General features: G+C 42.5%; 1 protein-coding gene across 3 annotated transcripts in view; it reads right to left on the reverse strand.

The window, feature by feature from the left end:
- Nucleotides 1–6,582: 6,582 nt before the first annotated feature.
- The window catches only part of LOC311439621 (uncharacterized protein), a 196,740-nt gene continuing 180,555 nt past the window's right edge, over nt 6,583–22,767 (reverse strand). Inside the window, exons 2-10 of one of the 3 annotated variants that reach the window (XR_014694854.1) lie at nt 22,522–22,638; nt 22,184–22,408; nt 21,746–21,908; nt 19,799–19,998; nt 19,308–19,517; nt 16,752–16,868; nt 13,210–13,391; nt 9,305–9,483; nt 6,583–8,033 (exon numbers count right to left, since the gene is read on the reverse strand). The gene's annotated coding sequence lies outside the window, so the exon portion shown is untranslated. Of the gene's footprint in view, nt 8,034–9,304; nt 9,484–13,209; nt 13,392–16,751; nt 16,869–19,307; nt 19,518–19,798; nt 19,999–21,745; nt 21,909–22,183; nt 22,409–22,521; nt 22,639–22,767 lie in introns of those variants that run through there. The other 2 variants (XR_014694856.1, XR_014694855.1) reach the window with 2 other exon arrangements.

Genomic DNA, 22,767 nt, shown 5'->3' on the forward strand with positions numbered 1-22,767 from the left:
CCTTGCTAATCCACCTCACGGCTTTCATAGTCCGGTGATTGGTTCAACAGCTGAAAAATCACCATTAACCCAGTTCAGATGTCCTCATTAGTGCCTGCTAATGCTCATACCTGCAACTCCTGCTGTCAGGAGGAGCCTGTGGGAGACTGTAATGACAACCAGAGTTCAGGGGATACTGTGGTACCATAGGAGAGGGTGGGGTGGTTAGAGGTACAGTTTGGCCAGGCACTCCTTTTTCTACCAAGGTACTGGGTGCAAAGTTAATCATGGTAATGCAGAAGTGAAAATGCTCGTTTCTGCTTGAGAGCTGGTGTGTACTAAGCACAGCAGTCAGGTAGATGAGACACCAGAAGCAAGAACCTGAGACATATTAGAGTGCTGAGGTGCACTGAAGGGCACAAGGGAAAACAAGCGGAGCACGGATTTGAGAAGTGAAGACCTGTGGCAACAAGCCACAAACATACATGCAGGTTATGCATCTGCTTAACAAATGAAAATGTCTAAAAACAGACTGTCTGCATATTGTGTAATAGGTCTCATGATTGGAGGTTTACAAGATAGTAATAGGGCACCCTGCTTAGCACCAGGAATAACAGCGAGACCATCTTAATTTACAGACATCTTTGAGGCAATATACATTTTTAGGCCAATTTAATACAAGAGGTGTAAGGAGAGAAGGAAGGACAGGAGGTTTTTGAGCACACAAACACTTTTTTGATGGCAGAAAGGACATAAAAATCAGTAGAATGGGAAAACCTGCTTTCTTGGCTTTTTGGTTGTGATGCAGAAAACTGTGGAGAAATAAAATTTTTATTGCTCAATATAAACCAGCTCTCCCAAGCCAGGTCATAACAGATTAAGGGGCAGCCAGAGCGTCTATTTCCACTTAGCAACTAGGAAATTAACTTTATTTTCAATTGTTTATTTTGTACTACAAAGCTACCCAGAACAAAAACACTTAGCATATTTCAGATGCCTTATAAAAAATGTGCCTTGTGATGTGGGGGGGAAATCACCAGTACTTAAAGTCAGTAATTAAAATTATTAATTATAGTGAAAATAATACATCCATTCTCCAAGCAAGCCATCGTAATGCTTAATAATTAATTGCAATTTCCTGTAATAAATACTAATGAATTCATTTACAAAGTAATGTAGCTTTATATGTTTATTCACTTTTCTATGAAATATTTGTATTTGTGTTATGTCAACAATTTAATATGCTAAAGTCATTTATAAATATTTATATTAGTTTCAACACTTCTTAATAAAAAGCAGTTGTTTCACATAAATACCGAAGCAATCTTCAGAGCACATCTGTGTCCACAGCAAGCACTCAGGCCTGGCTTGTGAGTCCTTTTACCATCTGTGAGCCTGCATGTTGACAGTGCACCAGCCAGATTAATGTCCCAAAGAGCAGACTGAGCAAGCCTGCGGGGACCCTGCCCTAACCTGGGCTTTACCAGCATCCAGCCTGCCTCTCTCCAGAGCCCAGCCTTTCTGTGGGGAAGAGATTCAGTCACTCCTTGGAGAGAAGAGCCCCAAACCACTGAGTTTAGCAGCTCTGAGTAACCTCTCCCACCCTGTACAATTTCCTATCTTTGTTGAAGTCTTTGTCCATGCTTCTACCGCATCAGCTTCTAAGCATTCCTCTTCCCACACACAGTCTGCTAGGACAGCAAATATTTATGACAGCTTTTTCTACTCAGCTGTTTGATTCATCTGTGAATGTTATTAGGCGCAGCGTTAACCTCTGTTGTGCCACATGGGATGTGTACCTCCTGCTGCACTTGCGTTCCTGCCTCAGAGAGTCTCAGCAAGGGTGGCAGCAGCACGCGCGGCACTGCCCTCCACGGAGCTGAAGGGCAGCTCCTGCAGGGCGAGGGGGCACGAGCCTCCTGCCCTTGGTGGGCCCACTAATGCTGAGACTGGCTGCCACCTGTGTCACTTAGCTGGCTGCGAGGGCAACCGCCCCACATGTTAAAACACGAACCTGCAATCCCTGACTGCTTCTGCGATCATCACCACTCAATCCTTGTGCTTGGGACTGAAGCTGGATCGAACCCGGTGTTGTACTTGTGGTCATGGAAGATCACATCTTCTAGAGCACTGGCACGGCAGTGGTGGTGAGGTGTGAGGTAAAACAGGACACACCAAAACCGTCACCTTGTATACCTGTCACACCTGGGCCCCAACTCGTGTCCCTTGGGTACAGCACTTATGGCCAGCTAACAGTGCTTTTCTGGTGCTCTTTCACCTGATTCATCTCCCAGATGCTCATCCTCCTCATTTATGCCATCAGCACCAAAGTCTTAAAGCAAACAGGACTGAAGAAAGGGGATTCACACTGCCCTTCTAAAGTTCATGAGTTAGCATGCCCTTTTCATTCCTCTGATAATGAAATCCTATCACGTCCAGTACCTGCCTGCTTTCTCAGGCACTGCCATGGTTTTTGCTTGTAGCTAGCTGTCCTCTGATTTAGGATAGAGTTACTGATCTGACTCGGGAGCAAAAGAACCAGCAGATACAATACAGGTTGCTGCGAGTCAAGGGGTAGACCTTACTTCAGCCCAAATTATAACTGTGAAATGAGAACTTAAAAGGGCACCGATAGCTAACCTATTCTGGTCCCCAGCAAAAGAGAAAACAAAACAAGAACAAACAAACAAAAAAACACCTCTTGCGGGCCACAAGCAAAGAACAGGCTCTCACAATCAGCTTCTTGTTCCTTTACCACCATTAGAAGCTGTAAATGACACCGGACAAGGAGAAACTCCGTCTTTTGTTCTGTTTGGGAATCCACTGAAACAGAATGCTTCCTGAGGAGTCATGCCTCCATGATGAAAACTCCACAAAAGACATGAAAAACAAACAAACAGAATAAGCTTGTCTAGTCACAGTCCTTCACAGAAACTTCTGGAATTAATTATACTCCTTTGTCCATGTTTGGCCTTAGGCAGTCAAGAACCACACTAAAGGCAGTCTTGCTCTGATCTTCTGGGCTTGTCTCCAGATAGAGGCTGGAACTCAGGACTCAGGTATCTCACTAGGACATAACATTGCAGGGCAACCTTCCTCAAAAAAAAAAAAAAAAAGGAAAAAATCAAAACCAAAAACAGCATCAAAACTGTCCTTCACACCCTTGCTTGATCTCTTCTCTTGCTCAGTGCATGCTTGAAACCTTTGAGATCTTAACTCACAGGACCAGTCCCCCAGGGAAGGTACCTTCAGAACTAACATCAGTGGTCCCTCTCAGCCATAGCTCTGTGCATTCGAACCCCATCAACGCAGCAGGTTCCAGGCAGAAAAGCAGCAACCCTCAACTCTTAGCAGGGCCCATGACTCCCTCTTATTCCCTGAAGCCACCACTTCACAAGGCCAGAAGGGCCAGGACTCTGATATGTCCACACTAATGATCTTTCTGAGTGAAAATCCCCTTTGGGATTCCCCCATGGGTTGAGATGTGTCCTTCCTCCCAGGTGGGCTGCGGTGTCCCTGCTGTGGCAGGGGGCTGGCTCCGAAGGCAAGGGAGCCCTTGGGCAGGCTTGCTGTGAGTGGGGCTACGGTAGCACAGCGCTGCTCCCTGCCCTGCGGGAGGGCACGGGAACACCCACTGAGGGGGCAGTAGCTGCACCCCTTCCTCTCAAGGGCCACATGACAAGAGGTGGGCGCTCCCCTTATGCTTCACCCTCTGTTCAAAAGCAGCTCTCGATACCCTCACCCAGACTGCACGAGCAGCTGCAAAATCCAGCCTCCCCAGGGGCCTCCCGGGGCACTGCAATGCAGCTGTTACCACCAGGAGGGAGCTGCTCCCAGGGAGCTCAGGCCTGGGGCAAATTTTTGTAAATGTGAGACTGCCATTCTGCTCGCACCTCTGCTGTCAGTGTGAACCTCTACTGTACAATGCTAAGACCCAGACTCTGGCAGACCCATCTAGCACACAGAGCTCCTGTGGTCTGTGCTCAGAGAGCAACACATAAGGAGTAAGGGGATTAGATTGTATTGTAGCTTGAGAGCCAGGTTTGGTAGAGTGTTAATCTCCAAGAGTATCATTGCCAAAGTCCCTTCTTAATCTAGCAGTTCAAGAGGGACAGCCTCTGTCTTAGGACCTGGGGCTAACTTATTTGATGTCACACTATAAGCAGAGCAGGTGCTGGGTTTGCAATGTATATTTGATGTCTAGTGTTGAAAAGTGAATTGATTGAAATGCTGTCAGGCTGCATTTTGAATGATTGCACTACTAATGTCACCTACAGGCATCTTGACGGACATTCTGCCTTACACAGAATACAGTAGGCTGGAAATCATCATTTGCAAATCATCACCTTTGAAAGTACAACTACCAATTCAGCTGAAAAACAGAATTGGAAACATGTTGAAGAAACATTAACCTGAGGAAGTGAGCAAATCAGAAACACCAAATATTTAGGCTCATGGATTTCTCATTATGGGAATTTTCAACCTACTGTATTTCTTCCGTGGTGTTGCATTTCAAAAACTGTATTTTGTTTGATAATATATTTCTACCACAGGAAATCTAATCAGGTTGTCTTTTTTTTTTTTTTTTTTTTTTTTTTTTACTGGCATTCATCCGTATGGCACTTCTTGGTCTGTTCATTTATGAAAGTAGTTTTACAAAATCTGTCACTATGTATGAGCATGACAAAATTAGTAGGAGAGCACTGGCATATTTTTGAAAGGATATGAGGATTTAACTAAATAATTGTCATTGAGATTAACGGGAAGTTGGTGTTTAAATCCAATAGTTGAGCATATAAATCACAGTTCTGACCTATATTTCCTTACCCTTGACACCAACCTGGGTTAGAGTTAGTCTTTTATTAACATTAATGACAAAGGATAGAGGCAAGCAAGGTTTCCTTATTTCCAATGCCTATTATTCTCTAAAGGTAGAATTCTGTGATAAATATTACATCAATCTGGAGATTAATTTTAGCAATGTGGCAAAAACATTGGCTAAATTGGCTCTCGGGACCAACACTCCAGAAAGAGGAAGAGGCAACACTAAGACAACGTCAATATTTCACCAGTCATCTGCTGTCGTCAGCCTAAGTTAGCTAGTTACCAGTAACAGTGAAGCCTTTCTTCAAGTCTCCTTCTGTCAAATTTTCTGAGATTTTATTTACCGTGAATGTATGCTTCTGAAAAACAATAAACAACAGCAGGAAGTGGGATACCAGCTACACACTCACCTGTTTCATTTAGAAGTACTGTTTTCTCAGTTGCCAGGGTATTTATATGTATCTATATCCCAAAGACATTAGGCTCTCCTTGAGGATTACAGAACACTGCATCTTGTATAGGAGGAAATTTCAAATTCTGTATAAATTTGGCACTGCACCAGGGAAACTCTACCCCTTCCACTGACAAATGGAGACAGGGAGGCCTTTCTGAATGTGCACAAATTCACACAGCAGGTGAAAGTGCTCTGTGTCATGCCTAAACAAAACTGAAAGATTACATTTTGAAGCAGTAACTGCTTATGCAGGTGCAAAACCAAGTAGAATCAGCAATGGATTTGTTCCCAGTACCTTGACAGCCCATGCTCATGGGCCTGAGGAGAAGCCTTCAACTTTGCTGCAAGAACCTTGAGCAGAGTTGTACCACATGCGGTAGTGCAAATAGCAGCATGATGTTCAAGCAGACCCCCTTTCTCTTGAGCAGGGAATACATGAGGGGGCTGTGGAGGGGCCAGAGAAGAAAAAAAAAAAAAAAAAAAAAAAAAAAAAGCCAAGGCTGGCTGGGAGCTTTCCTGCTGTGTAGCAAACTCATTAATGTTAAATACTAAAACGGACCCCTGTCAGGGAGCAGCAAAAGCAGAGGTTCTCCAGAGGCAGAATAAGCTAGGAAATGAGCGTAACCCATGTGCAGCCCCACATCATCTGAATGGGGCTGGGCCTGTGGTTGTGAGAGGGTCCATTGATCATTCCAGACAAGGCGAAACAAATTGGAAAGTGCAGGATCCACCCAGGAAGCCTAACCAGGACAGGGGCAGAAGGCAAAGCAACCTTGCAGGTCAGGTCTAGAGTCCACCCATGAAAACCAGCCCATAAGCCAGGGCAGCAGACAAATGGCACAGGAACCTCTACAACATGGCTTAGGGAACAGCAGGGTGCCCAAAGCTGGCCCAAAATGGGGCTCCTGGACCTGCAGGCAGGGGCTGTGGGTGGTGCTCCCAGCTGAGCCTGGTCAGGGCCATTAAAGCCCATCAGGACCCTGACACAACCCAACCTATGCTGTGGGAGGAGATGAGAGTCTAAAGCCCTTTTTAAGCAAGAGATGCTGATGATTACTGATGACCTAGGTTTTACCTTTCAATAAGAAATGTACACCCACTCTTATGCAGAAAGGCAGGCTTCTAGCCAACAGGAGATCAGGTGTTTCTTCAGCACCTGACATCACTTCTCACACCGGCACCTGGTCGGGCAAAAGCAGTTCTGCCAAGAGCGTGCAGGGTGGTTTTTCCTCTTACTTGTCTACTGCTAAACTGAAAAAAGCAGTTTAATGAAGTAAAGCTTAAAAATATAAATATATACAAAATGGACAAAAAACAAGCCCAGTTTTACATTTCTTATTGTTTTCATCAAATTAAGCCTTAAACCATTAGCTCCTACTAAAAATTGGGTAAAAGTCTTTCATGAGTAAACGGTAGGCTCATTAGCCTGTGTGTCAGTTGAAATGTAAACAAAATTAATGGCTTCAAAAGGAATCTTTCAATATTGAGAAATTAGCTGGCTGTCTGATTACCAAGAATCTGTATGCACATTCTTTTCTTTCACTGATCTGCTCTTTCAACATCAGGAATGGTAACACTCTGGGAACTGTTTACCTAAGATCAGCATGGTTCAAGTGTTACTTAGGATCTCAGTTAGGATTTCTTGGTTTTTAAATGTTTAGTCCTTGGGGGGAAGTGAAAATGACAGCAGGAAGAACCTGGAGGTACTAAGCACTGCTGTAGCTGGCACTTGATGACAGGAGGGGAATGAACACACCAGGCACTACATTTTATGATACAGCAAACAGGGAAGTTTGTATTAGATTGTATCAACTCTTGCTGCGCCTTGAGCACATCTGAAAGGAAAGAAACAAACTGATGAAAGTTACAGGGTACAAAAGCGAGAAAAGTGCAAGGAGGGAGGGAAGTTGGGAGCATGTGTAAAATGGCAATAAACATTCTGAAGAAAGAAGAGACTTGTCACCCCTCATGAAAACTATTGTAAGCAGTGGTTTTGCAGTTCAGATAAGAGTGTGCTCCTTCCTTCCTCCCTCACCCCCAGCCCCACCAGAGATAGTCACTTTGCCCAGGCAGGGATGGCTTCGGAGTCTGATGAACGGAGCCTCAGGTCACAGGGGTGAAGAGAGTCCTGTTCTCCAAAGGAAGGCAGGCAGCCAAGGAGGTGCATGAAGCTAGCGTGCAAGAGCCTTCTACGGATGGCTTCTTTAGAGGGGGATCCATCACATGTGTAGGCAATCTTCTCAAGAAATGCTAGGAGCCACAGATTCTTGCTTTCAGAAAGTTAACGTCATGCTGATTTAGAGCCATGAGGCTTACCTGGGCATACTGATTTGAAACCTAAGTACAAGCACTCCAATTCTGAGCACACAGATGGGGGTTAGACATGTGGAAACTGATAAGCAACTTGCTGAGTCTGTTGTAGGTAACCTTTTCCAAACCTGGATAGATGTTCCATGTGGTCAAGGTCCTGCCTTCCTGGGTAGTGTTACTGAGTGCTGAGAGCAGACCTTTATTTCCTGGTCCCATCATTTGCCATCGGTTGAATTCACAGCCAAGTAGCAGCCCATGGCAGCTCAGAAAGGCTGTACGCACTCTTCAGACAGACAATGTGGCAGATAGCTACAGCACAGTCACCATCCATACTTGCATTTGGAAATAAGTTGTTTTAGTAAAGATTCAATGACAGAAGACAATTTGCTCTCCCTTTCCTATGTGTTACCCTCTTCTCCAGTGGGTCGAAGTCCTCTCTTAAAGCTGCAGTCATCCCCGGGAAATCCTAACAGAGAAAGAGCAATGTCAGCCTTTCCTGTGTTACTTTCACGATAAAAGTGTAAAGTGGCAACACTGAGCAGGCCATGAATTCCATAGGCCAAACTATAAACACTGCAGGAATTCAAGGTCCTTGACATTTCACGGAAAGCAAAACCGTGAGACTGAGGAAAACAAGCTAAAGGCTAAGTTAAGATATGTCTACCAGCTCCTAAGAAGGATCAGTTCAAATAAGGAACTGCAGTCACAATTTCCTGCTTGATTGTCACTTTCTTCCAGTGAAGAAATAGTCTGCTACTGGCCCTTGTCAGGAACAAATTACTTTCCCTTCACTGCCAGCTCAGCTCCACACACCCTGTGTAGAGAAGCAACACTGCAAGAAGCCAGTTTTCCCCAGAGGATATGAACTCCACAGACTGGTAATCTGTACAGATAATTTAAAGGGGTAACTTGCTCCTCTGTAGCATTCTCAGTAAACACAGGGTAGTGGAAGTTTAAATTAATTGGGAAAAAAATTGTCACGCAACTTTTTGTATAGGAATTCTCATCGATGAAAAATTTTAATCCCTTGAGAGCAAGCTTTAAGGGTTGTTAAAACAGAGTCTAAATCCAGCTGTAACAGAAATGTGATGAAACAGTCTTGGTATTTTAGCTTGTATTCTTGGACAGATCCAATCAGTACAAATACAAATAAATATTTTTTAAAATTAACATTAATTACAAAGAAAAATGTTTTGAGGCATATTAATTTAAACCTTCCAATTTGTTTGCTTTCAGTGCAGGCAATATACACACTGAGAAAAAAATTCATTCTGCTCAGAACATCCTCACCTTATCCTTTCTAAAAAATGTAGGTGTATGAGAAAAAGGAAAAGCTGTCAACAGTGAGGATCCCAAATGCAAGGTACTCATGCTGGAGCGCTACTCAGAGCTTATTCTATGGTGCAATCCCAAAGTCCTTACTCAGCAGCAACATTAATGGTAGTTCTGCTGAGGAGGGAGTGCCCTGCAGAGATCAGGATTTTAACTTTAAGAAACAATTTTAATAAACTGAGAACAAAGTTGTTAAACCAATGAAGTAAGCTTTAAATGCATTCCATTATCAAAAGATATTCCTCTTCTAAAGGAAATATCCTGGTTACTTGATTAGGAGGTACACTTTGGTGCCTTACTTTTCTTTATCAGGATTTGTTCAGCCTAACCGGCTCTCACACTATAGCTTTACTGTATCTATCACACTTTAGTAAGTCCAGATTTGGACAACTCTTGCCTGCTTACTCATGTTTCTGGACTTGTTCTCTCCTAGGCAAAGAGTAACTTGATCCACGCATCCTGTTGATTCTTTCAGTGTCTAAAATTAGGTCTGTGCACGCATGCTTCCTCTACCTGGCGGCGTTCTCCCGGGCTGCAGGCACTCACGCACAGGCAGGATGCAACAACTGCCCAAGTGTCACTTTCTGAAGGAGGAGAAACCAGAGATTTATACCTTTTACTTTATGTGCAGGGAAGAGAGCCCAATCCACTCTCACATTCAGCACACATGACAAGTATTATTTTGTTCAGCTAAATGCTTAAAATGATAACAGGCTTTCTGAGCGCAAGTGGTGGCATCCATCCTAACATATGATTATCCATACCCATGACTCTAGTGAGCCTAGACTTGGTAGAAATTACTTGACAGTCACAGGACTGCACAGTTGGAAAGGTTAAAGAGAATCCCCCAGCCTCCCATTCCTCCCTTCCTTCACTCTTCTGTTCCCATGAGGATCGCCTGGGACACCCCTGCTAGAATAACATTTGTCAGAAAGCGGAAGGTAACCCAATGGGAAACATCAGTGAACCTGTGTTTACTTTATTTAGAAATGACACCCCATCCCTGTCCCCTGGGGCAAAACTTCTTTTCTAGACATGACCTCAGAGATGTGCTACACGCACCCTGCACAATTTATCACCATGCTGCCTATAATTAGGTTTGTTAACATACAGCCTAGTGCAGTCTTGTTGACTGGGAACTTAATCAAGTTACTATTGAGTTCTTGTATGCATTGCTTCGGGTGACTGTTTTACTTGTAGAATTATAGCTGCGACCAACGTGAGGAAATTAGCTCTGGACACAAGTTTTTTACTTTTTTCCCCCTACATGTGAAAATATTTAGCAAACAGTGACAATGATGGAAAACAGTAGGAAACAAAATGTTCTACATTAGTATAAAACATGAAAAATGCAGCAAGGACCCTCAGTGGTACAACATGTGTTATGCTGGCTGGCAGTCCATTAGGCTTGATAGACATTTCACTTACCTAAGTCAAATATAACAGTCTAGTATTCATTAATATAAGAAGGGGGTTGTGGAATCAAGCCTACCATCTGGTTAGAACGACAGAATAATCTACAACTCATGATTAGGTCTAAGGAGTGGAATTTCACTTTAATCTTTTTCATTGCTCGAAATTTCCATCTGCGCAGTACGGCACATCATTTTTCTTCAAGACAAATGTGCTGTTTTTCATGTTCCAAAATTAGATCAGAAGAAAACGATTAATCATGTCATGGCCTGGGAAAGGAAACAAAGCCCTGATATTTCTCTCTCTCCCCCTCTCTCTCACTAGCTCTGGCTGTTTGCAAGGTCCTTTCTTTCCCTGCCTTGATTTTCATCACAACTTTCAGAGATTCACATTGTGTTAGGCTAGGAACGTTCAGGAAACAGGAATCTTAAATAAAGACATGGCTTTGATTTGCATAGCCATTTTTAATTTTCCCTTGCATCTCCCTCCCCCCCACTTTGCCACTTCATCTTTTCCTCGTCTCTGCCTCGCTCCCTCCCTCTCCGCCCCCTACCATGTGCCCCCTGGCACAGGACGACAGATGGTGACCTGTTTGCATGTGACACCGTAACTGAATCTAAACTCAAGGAAACAAGTCACCGGGCTGCAAATTAGTGAGACCACACAACTGTCAGGTGGCAGTCCCCTTTGACAGTTGTAGGCCATTATAGGAACATTGATGTTTTCGCAGTGTGACAAAAAGGAATCCTTTTTGCAGCAGACCTGTCTGTCAGCTGGCTCTCAAGTCATAACAAATCCCTGGCACTCAGCTGAGGCTGAACATTCGCAGCGTCAGGAGGATGATAAATGACCTGCAGGGCTTTGAAGTGCCTTGGCAGTTCAGATGGGTCCGCAGTGCTGACAGAGAAATATACACAACAGCGTAACCAATAATGAGAACATTAAACATTCCTGCTTTGTGACAGGCTGACAGAAAAACCCAGCCTCACATCAATCATCTTTGGAGATATAACCTTGACAATTAGCCCCCTCTCTGATACTCAGAGTAACCTTTTTTTTTTTTTTTTCCTCCCCACCCCCATTCTTTTTCTTTTTTTTTTTTCTTCTTTTGCCTGGCTTATCTTCCATAATTTTTTTTCTTGTATGGCAGAAGGGAAAAAACAGCAGAAGGGAAAAAAAAAAAAAGCCACATCAAAAAAGATCTTTTCCTTTTCCTCCATGCAAAAATAAAATACGCTAGGACAAAGTTTATTTGATGGACTTCCACCTATTTCCCTTTAGGAGAAAGGAATATATTTTTTGCCCTATCTACCAAAGCATCTGTCACTACAAATACTCCTAGTAGGATTTTGTTTACATTTTATGCTTATTTTGTTCCTTAGTTTTTGTTTTTTTTCCCCTTCACCAACTCTTACATTCGTATCAGTGCATTCTGCTGTCAAGCGTCTTTTCCACTTGTAAGAGTGAGATGATTAAGCAGGCGACTGTCCCCTTGTTACTGTATTCTAGGATCATTCAATAAAACAGATATAATCTCTCTTCTTTCCATAACCTTGTATTTTCTTCTTTTTGTATGTGCCTGTGCATTGGTTTGCCATTTCTTAAATCCTTTTTACAGAGCAAAAATAATCTCTGAAGGACAAATGAAAGGTGCAGCTAATCCTCCTGAAAACTGAACACTAAACACCCCTCTGGAATCATTCTCACCAAAGTGCTAGAATGAATCCTGATTTTGAGGGTGCTCTCTCTGTTCACGGGCAATTCCTCTTGCTTTACTCAGCATAGGATTGGCAGGAATTTCTCCTGGTACACACTATTTCTTGCTGATACTCTCCTGATGGCTGAGGACTTCAGGCAGTCGGGTCAACAGGAGCAGTCTGTGCTCTGTAAGAGGTGAATTAGGCTCCTGGGCACTTTCACTGCTCCTTCCCTGGAGGCTTCAGTCTCCCAAATCATTACTTGGAGCCCCACAAAGAGGTTTCAAAGGAGTTTAAACACCTTGGTGAAATAGCCTCAAACAAAAATGAGTTTCAAAATGGTGTTTATTGCAGTGGTATTCATCTAGAGGAATGCTAAAAGCCTTCTGTCATTGAAATTAGCAGCAAATCCTCTAAGGTGTGCCACATTCAGGTCCTTGTCTCCATATTCCCTAAGACAGTTCTGCTTTGCTTATGCAATGACGAACATGCACTCTTGCTCTCAAGCACAGCACAGCTCAGATACTTTGATGTTAAGTTCAGGCAGCGAAACAGATTTACACACAACCAAGCACTTGTAAATTAAAAAAAGCTGGGTTTCTAACCCTGAGGTAAAGCGTGTCCCCAAGGCCAGTTTTCCTACATATACTTTAAGGTCCCTTTGCAATGCTGGTGTAGTGGAAAGAAGATGAAAAGGAGACAAAAACCTAGGCCTTCATCACAATTATAGAAGAGCCAGCTATAGACCCAGATGACACTGCTGGAATAATTCATTCCAGAGTCTGTCAGCTGAGTCCTGCTGCTGTCAAAGTATGTCCTGTGCACGTGGCCACAGCTGCTGACTTCACTGCTAGGAGAGGTCAGTGTGAAGGAGAAAAGAAAGGTATCAGAAAGAGGATCAACAGTGAGTGGCAAGCACTGTTCAGCAATTGCATGGCCTCATATGCACTCTGATTATATTATCCCGATAAAGAGTCAAACTATGCTGTGCTGGTTTCATAAAATAGCAACAGAAGATTGGCCTTTGCAGGACTGGGAGGAGCAATTTCACTTTCAAGCAAGTACTTTCTAAGAGACCAGGCTGACAGTGCTGGAAATAGAAAACTTCTCCTTGCGTCTGTTTTACTTGGCTTGTGGCTACTGACTGCCTCTGTTACAGCACACAGCTAACATACTGCGCTACCACATCGCACAGCCTACCTGGAGGGACTGGAGTCGGACATCATGACTGCTAAATCCTGCTGAGGCTCTGGAAAACCCAGACATGGTAACAGCACAGCCCAGTGCCTGCCTGGTGCGAGCTGAGGATCCAGCAGAGCCGGGCAGTGAAGGACTGCATTCAACAGCAGGAGGCTCCTCCTTCCTTCCTCCAGGTCTGAGACCTGTTTTTTGCAACAAAGGGACATCACTCAAACTCTGGCTTGTCTGATGAAAGAATCATGAGTTAATTTGCACCACTGATTTTCAAAAGATGGATTCCTTTACTCATTAAAACTACCGCTCTGCTTGTTATGAGTCTGACTCACAGCTGGAGACCTTTTCTCACCATGATGGCCAGTACAAAGGCAAGGGCACTCCCAGCCCACACACTGCATCTGTGCAGTCCCTCAGGTACTTGTTTCACATACTTTAAGATAAGTGGCCATACCTCACTTCTTAAATTCCAAGGTACATCAGTTCCAGGCCTGCCAGCCAGGCTGGCTGATGTTATCCCTTCTGCTGACAGGAGCACAAAGTGGGGAGCCAGAACCTGCGTGACACACTCATAGAGCCACAGGCCTGCCACAGGCAGGCTTTGGTGAAAGCAGGTAAGACTTTCAATCCCTGATCATTGAAGTCTCAGAAAGTATATCCTCCCACTCTACTCCAGTATGATGCTTTATGGCCTCTTCTGCAGCATCACCAGTAGCTGTGTTTGGTTACTGGGTGTTGATGATTGAATCTATAAAACATCTTGGGAAGAAAAATGTGTAGAGTAAATGAACACTTTCCTCCCAGCAGCTTTCTTCCACCTGCCAAACAGCAGAAGAGGACAGACTGCTTTCAGTACTTCTCAATGAAGAGAGGGATCAGAAGCTCCCCCTTTGTCACTGGCAGGGACCAGGCAGAGAGCCCGTGCTTTTTGCAGCTAATATTATGGAGTTTATACTGTAGAACACCAAAGCTTTGGGAGTCGATTGATGCATTCAGATCCCACCCTAACAAGACTGCCAGTGGAAAGAAAAGATGACTTATACCATGTGCTGAGAAAGAAACTGAGGCAGAATGCAACTACTTGTTTTCTTCTGCCCATGTTGGAGGACCGAGCAAACATCCAGCATGCCCAAACATCTGAGAGGCCCCGAAAGCAGACCGTGGCATAAACCAGTCAGTCATCATGAAGGCTACAGAAAGGATGACTCTGGAGAAGCCATTTGGCTCCTATGTTAGATGAGGAGGCCATCATTTTTTTTTTTGCCTTTTTGATGAAGTCTTTAAGAACCAAATCATGCTTGATCTATACAAAACTAATCAGATCTCCTGGACCCCATAATTCTCACTGTGACATATTGTTCGGTGCATGGCCTTGAGTTAATCACCACTCTCTGCCTCAGTTTCCTCACAAACAGAAATGGATGCATTCAAATTATACTCACCTGAGAGACGTGCTGTAAAAGTTAATTAAGCCTTGAAAAGCACTCTGCAATTGTGAGATGAAAAGGTGCCATTAAAGGCTTCAAGTATTATATTTCACTAAGACTCTCAGAAATATTTTGGATGGAGTTAAAGAGAGAAAATAAAAGGGGAATAAATCATAAACATTGCAGCATAAACGCTGCCCGCCCCTTCTTATCTGTAATTCACAAGGCATATAGATTACATCTAAATAATCCTTTGTATGAGAAACTGTCCATACATTTGCACGCAAGATGTAAGGACAATGCTGGTTTTATATGAAAGGGAATATACATGTTTCCTTGCACACACTCAGTGAAGTTAAAAGGGTTAATAAAATATAAGTTGAGATCAAAAGAAATCTGAGGTGACATTTTGGCCTTGAGGCCTTCTCTTGGCTGTGGGAAAACAAAACAAGGCTGCTCTGTAACCTACAACTGGAGCACAATTAGTCGTGTTTTCAGATGGCATGTATTTTTGTAGGTTAAATCTGTATAGATATGAGCATATGCACTGAAAGCACCATGAATTTAGCTTTTCCAGTGGAAAATTATTAACAGTGTTAAGCATGGAGACAAGCTGAGAAAATTCAAAGTTATGTAATTAGAAGATTATACCCGCCCAGATCAGAACCAGATAAAACATTAAAATCATCATCATCATAAAATGCACTCAGAAGGGAAGGGCTTGGTGCACGTGTGTGCAGCTGCAGTGTCATGCACACATCCTGAGGACAATTGGAGGCACTTGGCTTTTCATCTTTTGACTGGAGACCTCTGCAAGACCTATGCGTTACAGCACGAAGAACCACACACTTTATCAAACCTTGTTATTTACATAACACATGGCAGGGAGCGGTTATAGAATAAATCAATACTTTGTGATATTTGTTACAAGCCACATGGCACAGCTGAGCATTTCTAAGGCCTTACCCAAGGTCTGGCTTAAAGGGAGCTTGTTACAGCCACATTAAAATTACCTAATAAGTGAGGTTCCCAGACAACTCCACTGAGCCTTTTTTTTTAAAAACAAACAAACAAACAAACAAAAAAAAACAGACTGTAGCCTAGTGAGGGCAAAGCTTTCATTTACAGCTAGGGTCCTGTTCTGTCCCTCTCCAAGAAGAACTCTCTTTTTGTGTGAACTACAAGCTGATCTTTCCCTGCTGGCCTCCTCTCCGATAAGCCTGATTCCTAAGCATAGTTGTGGTTATAGCTGTGGGTGATCCCTCCAGATTCAGTGAGATGCTTAATAAAAAAAATCTAATTGTTCACTACTGAGACTGAGACTCTGCATATCCACACCCCTGCATAGGGATAGCAGTGCAGCTGCCAAGTGGGACACTGATTCAGTTTTTCCCTTACATCCCTGGGTTTGGAGGCTCTATGTGAAAGTGGAATTTCCAGAGGATGAAGGGAAGCACCTCTCTCTCTTTGTTGGGAATATGAAGAACTTAGACACCTACTTCATAAGTGCAAGTTAGCTGCCTAAAGTTTGACAATGTAAGAAAACTAATGCAGAATGCTCTATACAAAAGGATGTGGGCATTGGGAAAAACTCCCATACAGACTGTCAGAGCTGATACTGATACAATCTAAGCATCACTTTCCTCTCTTCCATCACTTAGAAATTAGACTTTTGTTTAAAAACACCATCAGAGAACCCAAGCAATCTCTCCAGTTTCAGGGTGCTAAAGCATATTCATTAAAATGTCCAGTTTGGAGAAGGCAACATTTTAGAGCACTAACAATACTTAAAATACAACGTTTACAGTTCTACAGGCCAGAATGGCTGAACAAGTGACAACACTCAACAAGCTTGAAATTCACTGGGATAAGGCCCATGCTTTCCCTTCATATTAGCTCAGCACTTAGCACCTGCTGCATGATTAGTCCTAATAAAGTATCTAAAATACAACATACCAGTAATTGAAAAATATGATCCTTGATACAGTGGATACAGTTGTTACATAATTGGAAAAATTATCTAAAAGCCACTGAGCAAAAACTCATCTCAGAATGCAAGACATAACGTGTTGTATAAAAAGAAAAGCAGTAAGCAAAGCGTCTTGTTCTGTTCTTTCTTACCTAATAAGAACGTAGGCAATCTCAGACAGAGGGAGGAGCAAGCAATTCATGAAGACTTGTCAGGCCAGCAAGGAATCTCCACTGAAGCCAAGTACAGGATGGAGTAACCTGCATGAACTGTGAGGTTGCAAGAAACAGTAACAAACAGGTTGTATTAGGAACTTGCAAGAAAAACTCTTCTTAACTGTGGAAAAGCTAAATTTATAAAAATGGAATTGATGTACGATATTTACACATTAGTAAATCATTTAATGGAAAGTCAACTGAAATATTCAACTATGCTTATTTAGATGCTACCAGAAAACTAGGTCTAAAAACTTTTAAAATTCAGCCTTTTCTTTACTACTTTTCTTAGAGTTCATACATTAGTCATCTGCTGCCTCAGCTGTATCAATGATTTTTTTTTTTTTTTTGTCTTGCAGCTTTCTTACTGCCTTTGTTTCAATGGACATTTTGATTATTCTTCTCTTTTCATGTCTTTCCTTCTCAGCCCCTTGATTTCCAGTTATTATAAATCAAGTTCAAAACACCATTTTAAAGCACTGCAAAAACTTGGACCTCTTCCTTTACTACTTTTTCTCATTAATCCCACTCCTTAAAAGAAATACCAGTCTTGTTTGGACCATCTGAGTATTCTTTTCCTACCACAGTCTTTATTTTTCATCTATGTCATGAAATATGTTTATGACAGCTTTGAATTCACTTTTGCTAGAGGCTTCCCACAGAAAACTCAAAAACTCATACATTCAGTCGTACAACCATGCCCCCACTCCCAAACTATTTATACTATTTCTCATGTTTGAGATGTCTGTAGCCTAAGTTTTTCAGAGCAAAGAAAGCATTAATTGTCCATAATTTCTATTGAGTGGTCCTGTATACTTCTGTAGTGTCATATACATTAAACATATAACAAACCCACTCGCAAATAAATGCTTTTAGGGAACTGCCCATTGGAAAATTTGTAGGGACTGTGCTAAACTCAGTTTTTAATATTTCATTAATATTTTAAAACCACTGATCAGGTGATACAAAGAGCCGAGACAATAATTAAATTTGCAGATGATACTAAATTAGGAAGTGCTGCAAACATAAGTGAAGACAGAGAAACAACACAGAGTACCTAAGAAAGCTTAGAAATAAGAGCAGGAAATAACAAAATGAAATTCATCCGAGAAACATGCAAAGGTACAGTACATCTGGGGGAAATATTTCAAAATTAAATACCAAAAGTAATCCGATCTTGTGGTTCAAGGTGTAAACTGATTGCCACAGCTGAAATAATCCTCTCAACCCTCCTGCTCAGCAATATGTAACTGGCAAGGTACATTATGAAGGGTTTTGAAAGATCAGGCACAAGTTATTTTTGGAGGCAGGATGTTGAAGAGGAGGCCTGTCTCTTACAGAAAATGCTCTGCAACATGTTATTCGGGGAAATAGCCAGGCACATTGACGGCACATTCCCACTCTTGGGCAAGCAAAATATTTGCCTACTTCTCCTTTCACACCCAACAGTTACCTTCATCCTCCTGCTGTTATGCCTACTGACAATTTAGCGCTGACAGGCTAGGCAGAGACATGGTGGCAGTGGCACTAGTGGGTTAGAAAAAGTTGACGAGAACTGGGGACAGGGACGGCAGGCTGGCTAGAGGATGAGATATCGGGGCTCTTTGCATTCCCAACCTCTAAGAAACTGCCTGAGCTACTTTTCAGTCTCAGCGGCCACAGGGACTGCTATACAAGACAAGCAGTAATGTTGTCAGAAGCACAGAACCAGATATTCAGTTGATGTCAGTCACGGTTTTTCTGCTGACTTCAAAGAGAATAGCAAATTTAATGTGAGTTTGCAGTGAAATAGGATATTGAAATGCTTCACTGCAGCTTGGTTTTCCATCCTCCGGCTCACCACAATCAGGAACTAGGGAAGAGATGAGGCTTTGTACAGCATTAATAAAACCACAGCAAATACATCACAAGGCTTTGGCCCTCGAATGCCATCAACTCATAGAGAAGCTGGAAAGAGTTGAATGGAAATCAATAACAAAGAAGGATCTCAGACAGATGGACTTTGAAGAAAGTTACTATCGTCTTTTGTTACATGTGAAACAAAAGACAAGAAATGTCATTAAAATAAATAAATTAATGATATCCCTATAGCAAATCAGTCTCTCCCTCCCACTGCTTCAGAGCAGAACTTCTACCTAGGAATTAGCTTTCTACTACACATTTAAATAAACAGCACATATATCCTCATACATTCTCTGCCCTTTTCTTCCTAGATAAACAATCTGAACAGGAATGAAATTAGACACTGAGATGAGTCATTGGTTTCACCACTCATTCAGATCTGTTCATTGTCTAACCCCACCACCACGTTCAGCTGATTCAATTTATTATGAAATTTCAGAGGTGTGAATGGCTGGATGATAACTTCAGGACCCTTTGCAGTTGGATTTCCTCCCATCACTGAGGCTGTGGTATGGTTCCGCACAGGCCAAGAACAGGATTTCATAGAAATTAAATTGGGACTGGATATCTCTCCAGAAAGATTTGATGTACCTTAAACAGCACACCATACATTTTTTCAGGAACTTTTTTGAGTCAAATTTGCAGTTTGTGTCAAGCTAAGTTGACAGCCTTTTCTTCCATCTGATCAGTCTGAAGCAAGTAGTCTCCCATGGTGCAGCTATCCTTACGAAGCCATACTGACACACGTTGAAATGTCCGTTCCATCCTGGTCTCATGGAAATTAGCTTTCTGACAGTATTTCTGAAAGCAAATGGAAAGGAACAAAAAGGAAAAAACAAATTTTCTGAATTATTTCATTACAACTGTTGTCATCTTCTCACACCAGAGTGGGTTGGAAGCTCCATGGAGAATTTCTCAGTGGGACTGAAAGCATCTAATGAAGAGACTGTTAACATGTAGGTAGAACAGGGGTAAGGATGGGCTCTGGTAAAGACCAATACTTGGACTTTAAGTTAGTTGGTCTGTTCCTAACTATGCCACATACTTCCTGAATAAACCCAAATAAATCACTTTATATGTACCTTAATTCCAGATCTGTGCAGTTAGAACTTTCTCAGCTATGCCGATTCACGCTGCAAGCTGTGTGTAGCCAGTGCATCTCACAACAGGAGACAGACTTTGAATGGAGGAGAGAAGGGATTTCCAAAGCAGACAAGACTATTGCAGGCAACTGGCACTGTCACGTCTCATTATACATGTACGAGTATGTCTATAAAATCTTCTGCAACCAGAAGAGGGAAAATATCAGTGGTTTGCAACCTCTGGACCAACAATTCATTATGAATCACTTTGGGTGGGCTGAACTCGCATTCAATCATCAAAACCTATGCAGAGGTTATGGGTAGCACCATTATGCACAGTCAAGTAGCTTTGGCTCTCTCTGGCTTGCAGGTTTTCCAGCAGTCATGAACCCCCACCCTCCACAAGCTCTTTATAGTTGGGCATGAAGATGGAAATGCAATTGTGATATAATGGAGGGTGGTGCTTGATGCTATCAGGGCTTTTAATATTAGTCTCATTGCTGCAGGGTCTGAGCACTTCCAGCTCCAGTTTGGTGCTGGCATAATCCAACCGTCTGATAAAGAGACCTGCAGGCAAAGTTGTGGTTATGAAACCTGAGATGAGCAGATCTTCTATCTGTAAAATGAGCTAATTAAAAATTAATTTAAACATAGTCTGTATAAAGTGCTGAAGCATATGATGTGGGGTATAATCCTATGCTAGATTTGACAATCCACAACTGCTACTGTGTATTCAGTGTCTATGGACAAAATTGCATGCTCCTTCTGCCAGACTTCATTGAAAATTTTGCCTGAGAACTTGAGGATCTGACTCAAGGATGCAGACTGAATGGTTAGCCCAGGTGGTGATGTGCAGAGATAAGAGCTCAAATCTAGAGGTCGTTTGGCTGCATTTGCACAACCATGCTGCTCTCGGACTGAGAGACGTTCTACAAAGTGAGCATGGATACATCTGCTGTCCTTCTCTGCCATTCCTGGTTCCAGACTGCTCATGCTGAGCCAGCTTGGGTCCTTCAGCACTTACAGCATTGATATACCCCTGAGGTATTTTGTCTGCAAGGCATGGAGGCCTCTGGGAGCCATGTGGAAAGCTAAAGGCAAGCTCAGATTGCATTCCTCTGCCAGCAAGTCTCAGTTGCAGTACAGACATAGATGAGGTGTCTGGAGCAATGAAAGCAGAAATCACTGTGGTAGGCGTGCACTGAGGAAGTCATGCAAATGCTTTTTGGACAGCCACCTACCACAAGGCACAATTGAGCTCTGCCCTAAATCAGGTACTAATTTTCTACTGCAGAGACATACAGACTAATGAATTGTCCTGTCTCTGGTCCTACAGCAGCCAGGCCAAAGCTATGACATGATTTTATGGTACTGCTTGAAGAGTGAACTAGAGGTGTTCCCTTGCTTGTCTGTTTCTTAACAAGATATTGAAATAGCTTAGACTAAACACATACGGCAATGGACTTGTGTTTTGGTTCGAGTGAGGACAACTGTGTGGTTGCCTTTGGCTTGGGCTTGGAGACTGAAAGCAATATAAATATGAGTTCAGCTGTATAAAGTAAGATAGGAATAAAAGGATTGCTTCTGAATATACATACTCAGTGTGATAATTTTTGAATGTGGAAACAAACACTATAACTGATGTTTCACATAGCATAGGTATGTTGGTAATTTGTTTACTATATTAGTAAATAAAACATTTTCCCTGTTGCTCAATAAACGGGTTAATTAATTGTGTGGAGATATATCCTAGAGACACAATTAGGTAAAAATTACATATGGCTACACTTTTATGGTGTTACCAGCTACAGAATGCCTATGACTCTTGATAGGAGTAGCCTCAAACAGTCCGAGCACAACAGAACAGCAATCGTGAAATAATATCCTATGTTTTACATATTCAGGAAACTTTCTCAAACAGCACAAACACATCTGGCCATCACTCACCATCATCAATCTGCCAGTGTTCCCAAAGCAGGAAAGACACGGATGCACCAGGACGCTTTCTGTGTTGCAGTAGAAGAGCCCAGGGATGGTAACTCTGACTCCTTTGGGCCAAAAAAGTAATCACAAACAAGAGGTACCATGCCCTGCCTGAGATGCACTGTATCTAATTTGAGAAATAACCTTCCATTATCCTCTTGAAGACAAACTAGTAAGAAATCAACATAAAAGAAACCCACATTTAATTCACTGACTCTAGCCAGCTACTGTGTATTGCTCATGGAAGCTCACAAAGTGAGCTGGTTCCAATGAAAAGGAACGTCTGTGCATGTCCACAGCTGTACTGTCAGCAAGCTACCTTTGTTCTGTGCTGCCTGCAATGACTTTTCATAAAATTTCAAACCAGGTTCATTTCTTATTTTCTCTTCCCAGCATACTTACACATGAAGAGAGGATGAGGATCACAGTTATCAGTTATGGCCCTCTGTCCCTGCAGGGCTCTCCATAACAAGGCTAGAGTTCATCTGTACAAGAGGTGGGATCTCCTGTGGGCTGTTCGTGACTTCATTATGAAATGAAGAACAATCATCCGAAAGAGCTAAATAACTGCAAAACTTAGCCTCTTCTGCTCTATGCACATAGTGCATCTCTTTGACCTTGCTTGCTCTGACATAAAATGGAATGACACATAGATGATTAATTAGAGAGATGACCACATTACAAGAACTTATACAGAGCAGAATATATATGAAGAGATTGAATAAAACAAACTTCCTCACCCCTTCCCCATGTGTATATGCCAAAGATTTGGTGGCTCCTGACAGTGAGCTTAACATTTACCAGACAAGATGTTTAGTGCCTTCCCTGTTGGGGCTGATCAAATTTGTGATGGTTTTCTGTCACAAAAGAGAAGCAATGTATTTACTGTTGAGCACATAAATATACGTTAAAAAAGAAAAAAATCCTCTTGGTCATAAGAAGAAAGCAATCCTACCACGTCCTGCTCCAACCTGTACCTCACACAT

The sequence above is a fragment of the Aythya ferina genome, assembly GCF_964211825.1.
Source record: "Aythya ferina genome assembly, chromosome: 7".
Classification (NCBI taxonomy): Eukaryota; Metazoa; Chordata; class Aves; order Anseriformes; family Anatidae; genus Aythya; species Aythya ferina.